The following is a 6026-nucleotide window of genomic DNA, read 5'->3' on the forward strand; positions in this document are numbered from 1 at the left end:
GTAGACACGTGGTGCAGTAGGCAGCCAGTTCTATGAATGGATGATGATTTTCAAGATCAGTGAAATATTGTATGGCACCCCCGAATTCAAGTGACACTCTATAATTCAAACCACCAAACAAAAATGGTGGAGCTTGCGTCGCAGAGATCGGTTCGACAACCTCACTCGTCCTGTTCCCTATCATCACTGATCAGTAATCAATCAAGGATCATCACTCTCGTGTTCATATTGCACTAAGCACTTTTGTTAAATGTTAACAATTAGATTGGGGTTATTCCATCAAGCGGTAAACTTGCGGTTCCAAAAATGGCGGGAAAGCTCTAATCGCGCCGCTCTGAAGGCAATCTATATAATCCACTCCTACGCTGGAGGAAGTTCAAACTTCAGAGGTGGAATTTAATGCAGTAAATTTGCAGTAAGTCAGAAAATACCAGAAAAATACCAGATTTAGGCATATATACCAGATCTAAAATATTCATACCAGACACCTTCTGAAAATACCAGATTTGTGAAATCTGGTATAGAAATATACCATCTGGCAACGCTGAATTACTGAGGCTCCGTCTGAACAACTGAGTGCTGGCTGACCTGAGCTCAGTGAGCTGAGGTAGTGATGTTCTCTCAAAAGTAGAAACTTCTCGTACACATTGTCACAGTGACTCCAAATACAGTGTTGCCAAAAATTTTTCTCGTAGAGTATACCAGATTTCACAGGTCAACATACCAGATATATAACAAGTTTTTTTCTTGTCTAAAACAGATTAATACCAAAAAATGTAATGAAAATATTCTTCAGAAATGTCGCTATTCTTCATTGCTCGGTCAGAACCTTTCAGTTGGTCAGAACCCTTCTCATTGTGCTTGGCCTGTCGTAGAATTAGCAAAACTGAACATAGGTCATTTTTTTTTCTTCTCTTACGTAAAACTCTGACACTTTCCTTACAAACATTACCTACTGCCTGCCTGGGGAAAATTGTTACATCACAGGCGCATCTTACTCCATTTAATTTGCAAAATTTGAAAGGGTAGTTTTCTACTACGTTTCAAGTGTTTTTTATCTATTATCAATTATTAGGAATTTATATAACTGGTCGCCTACATTTTAATGGCAAGTTTAATTTCCACAAAAATGGGATTTTTTAACAAAATTTCTCAAGTGACAACTAAAAACACGATATTGTGTCCGAGAAAAAGTGAAATATAACAAATATATTGTTTTATTATGTGTTCGAGAAAAATGTGAAATTTAACAAACATATTATTTTATATCAGTCAAACTCCCGAAGTGTTGGAATACTCCAGATTTTAGCAAATATACCAGATCAAAATTGTCCATATCAGACACGGTCTCAACATACCAGATTTGGGAAATCTGGTATGAAAATATACCAGTTGTACAACTGCTGTGCTTCGAATGAACACAGGAACGTAGCTTCAAACACTTCCCTTCCCACAAGAACTTAGCTTCTAGTACTTCCGGACTACACTTTATCAGCCGCAAGTCATAAGACAGATGACATCCATTGAAGTAGTCCGATCAGCCCACAGGAAAACAGCCTGCAATAGTTTGGCACAGAATCGTCTGCCAGTGCTCGAAAAAATTTTGCACCACTCTGACACAGCATGCCGGAGCCTTGCAGTGAATTTGAGGACAGCCTCCAAGCACCAACCTGAGGACCGCTGAAACCGCTATAATGTTTTGATTTATTTTTAGGAAATTTTGCTTATAAAAATTGCTTTGAGTACTTATGTGGAGCTCTGTTTGCAGTATCATTTGCAGACAAGAATGATTTAGAAGGTGGCTAAGGAATACTCTTTCAGCCTTGGAAGCGTTATGAAACTCGCATAGGAAGCCTGCCGGGAGTGTAGAATGGAAGTGCCGGCACTGAAGAAGTAGGACCATGGCCTGTTGTGTAGCCCCAATATGCGAGGCTGACTCAACTAGTATTGAAATATTGTGCTCTTCAGAGAGGAACTGTGGTCCGGGTGTCGCATTCTTTCTGTTCGAAGCAGAAATAACCAATAATATGCGTTTAAAAATTACTTTTTAAATACAACACTTCTTAAGAATCCAGTGTCTCAGATGTTACACATGTACAAAGAATTTCCAATTTTATTATCAAATATTAAAAAATTAGTTTTTAATTTAATTTTTATAAAAATAAATTTTGCAAATTCTGTCAATTGAGTCATGCATTGTCTCTAACTTTACGGAAGTGTGCAAAATTTCAGATCGATTGGAAAAGTAGAAGTGTGTTAAATATCGAATACAAGATATGTACTAGACAAAATTATTTGTTCAAAATTTTTAAATTAAAAATTTTTTATTTTCAATTTTAAAAAAATTATATATTCTGTCCATTGATTCATGCATTGTCTCCAACTTTACGCAAGTGTGCAAAATTTCAGATCGATTGGACAGGTAGAAGTGTGTTAAATATGGATTTTAAGATTTGTAGCAGACAAACAAACAAACAATAAGAAGTGAAGTTAAAGAGAAGTGTTGTAATAAAATACTTAAAAAAACTTTTTAAAAAACCACGTTTTTCTTGTGGACTAAAAAGTAGAAAATAAATTATGGTTCGCCCCAAAAAAACGTGTGTCGGGCAGATTTTTAAATTTTGGAAATTTGATGGTGAACGTACAGATTACTTGCCTTGACGTACGTATCGATGATACGCAGCGTAAGCGCCTGCTCGTCTATAACGTAAGCGCCCGCACGTCATACTATATGTATATACTATATATATACTTTACTCAATTAAGCCAATTTAGGTCTCTAATTGCTAGTTTTTATGATTGTATCTGAAATTGTTTGGCGAAAATAGCCTGCATGCCGAATTTCAGATCTCTAGAGCAATCAGAAGTGGGCTAATTTTCGTTGTCAATGTTAACAACAAACAAACAAACAAACAAACAAATAAACAAACAAACAAACAAACAAACGCGAAGCTAAGCTAAGAAAAACGTTTTAAAAACGTGTTAAAATAGGGTTAAATTACGTTTTGAAATTAAATGATCGGAATTAGTGGACTTGAATGTTGCTCATCATTTCCATTCAGAGGATCTTTCATTAATGTATATCATTAATCGTTTTAAGTTCATTTTCGAGGCGTTTTTTGTGAAGAGTATTTCGCAGTGCAAGGGGTATTCGAGATACCGGTAAGCGTAATGAATATTTACTTTTTTAATTTGGTAATTTAAGAATAGTAACGAATATCTAATTCCCTTTATTCAATCTTCAGATATTTTATTATCTGCCCCGTACAATATTTTGATTCTTTGTACCAATAATTTTTAATAAATAGTTTTGATTTTATCTATTTATTGGTAAATGAGCGTTCATGATTGTATCTATTCATTGCGATTTAGCAGAAGGAACCAAATGTTTTTTGTCACTTGAGTTCTGCCCCGGGGTGGAAGCCATAAATCTCCAAGATGACTAGTGATGAAAAGGTTCACGTATAACCAATGTGTGTCGTTAAATTTAAAATCTACCTCAAAATTAAATCTAGAAATTAGTATGAAATTATTTTGACTGGCATAGGTTGAAAGACGCAAGGCTAAAATATTTGTTTATTATCATACGAAAAAAATAAACGACTAGTGATGAAAAGGTTCACGTATAACCAATGTTTGCAGTTAAATTCAAAATCTACCTAAAAATTAAATCAAGAAATTAGGCTAAGATCCCTGTCGGTTAATTTTGGGATTTGTCCAGGGTACTTTTTTTGATCAACAGCCGTCGAAATTAGCAAAAAAAGATTGCATAACGGTTTTTTTGAGCGTTGTATTTCCTTTGCGATGTCCCGTTGGCTTCTACAGCTTTTTGCATAGGCCAAAATCTGCGCCTTCTCGGCCTCTGTGAGTCTTGTCCCCTTTGCATCTTTTTTACTTTGAAAAAATACAAATGAGGACAACGAACTACACCAGAAATACACCAAAAGTACCGTAAATGGCGAAAATCATGATATTCTTTATGTTGCTGTACTTTTTAACGTGAAAATAATACAGAAAGATACTAAAATGAAGAAAAACCCATCATGGTCGTGTAACAATTTTTACCTAGGGTTTTCTAAATTTCATCATTTCTTCTCATATATTTTGAAAAAATTATTTTGTTCGTATAGCATTGGAACCGTTTTAAAACGCAGTTTAGCCTCGTTTAATTAGAATCCTGAATTTTTTATGCAAGAAAAAATATTTAGAGAAAACTGGCAGTCGTATAACAATTTCCGCCACTGTGTATATGAATTACATCAAAAATGAACCAGTCCATTGCAGTCGCTGCATCTTGCAATGGATAACTGAAGTAAGTTAAGATTGGAGCGATGCGTTCACTATTGAGTCGTGCAAAACTTAACGGAAAATTTTTATCTCGGGAACTTAATTATTAGCTAAGTCAAATTTAAAATTGGCTCTTTATTATCTATTATTTAAAGAGATTCAGTACAATGCTATATAAAAACGGATTTGGATACATGACGGGAACAATTTGTATATATTTTATAGTTACCGTTCAATAAAATGTTTTAGTACTAGGCACATTTTCAACATATATTGATGAACATCAGAAAGCATAACAACATGCTCACAATAAAATATTTTTTTACGATAGATTTTTCTTCTTATTTATCATTGTACAGATTTTCTACGTGTCAAATACTATTTTATGCAAAACTATGAAATAATGTCTACCAAATGTGATCGGCCCACTTTGTTCTCTTCATGTTTACCCTTTGGAGTAGGATCGTCCTCGCTTTAAAAGAATTTTGTGACTCTTACGAGTCTATGTTACTATGTGGCTCATTCTACTTATAATAGTGCGCACAGCAGGTGTACATATGCCGTTATCATTAGCCTTGAAAATGAGTGTATCTCTGAAAATGAGTGTATGAGTTCCAACTTAACCTACTTTATATGAATATATGATGATTTGTCTCAACTTAACTGTTTTATATGAGATTACCAGTTCTTAGATGACTCAGCAGTCGGCAAAGGATATCTTGAATACCGTGCATTTGTACTGTACCAAGCAACTGCCATTATGCGTTCAAGTGTTCGCCACAGATGATAAAAATGCCGGCTTTCGCTGCTAAAATGTTCGATAAAGAAAGGATATTAAAATATAAATTATTGCTTTAAAGTGTTTCAATAATTTATTAACGAACATCACTATCTTCTATAATGTATAGCCGATTGCTTCGTCGGCGTATCGAAGACTTGCGACCAAATGGTTCTAACGAGCAAGAGTCGTATTCTTTGTTCATCCTGAACAACAGAAACAATATGGTTTAGTCCGCCGCTGACGACCAGGCGGCAACAGCGCCACATAACTATAATAAAATACTTAAAAAAACTTTTTTAAAAACCATGTTTTTCTTGTGTACTAAAAAGTAGAAAATAAATTATGGCTCGCCCCAAAAAACGTGTGTCGGGCAGATTTATGATTAAAGCGAAAAAAGTAGAAGTGTGTTAAATTTCGATTACAATATTTGTAGCAGACGGACAGACAGACAGACAGACAAGAAGTGAAGTTAAAGAGAAGTGTTGTAAAAATAAAGTCATGTGACGATGTGAGTTAGTTTAGTTTAGTGTCAGGGCCCGGCATTCAGGCCACGGGGAGAACAGGCCACAACAGCGCCTCATAGCTGCCACCTACCAACAGCACAGCTACGTGACAGACAGGTTATTTAGTCTACTTTTATGAAGTTTAAATAATCCCATCAATAATGTGATGATGGCAATTATTCAATTTCTTTACGTTTGATGTATACGCGTTACATTATGCACAGCTAATATTGAACAAATATATGATGCAGTTTCTACGAAATAACAACTTAACTAAACACGATAAAATCCTGCGCTATAGTTAGAATAATATTACGGCACCTATAATACTGAAGGCGAATAATCGCAGGTAATAATGTAATTAATAATATACGTTTAAAAATTACTTTTTAAAGACAACACTTCCAAAGAATCCAGTATCTCCAATCTTACAGATGTACAATGAATTTCTCATC

This window comes from Hyalella azteca, unplaced genomic scaffold (assembly GCF_000764305.2).
Source record: "Hyalella azteca isolate HAZT.00-mixed unplaced genomic scaffold, Hazt_2.0.2 contig15945, whole genome shotgun sequence".
NCBI lineage: Eukaryota > Metazoa > Arthropoda > Malacostraca > Amphipoda > Hyalellidae > Hyalella > Hyalella azteca.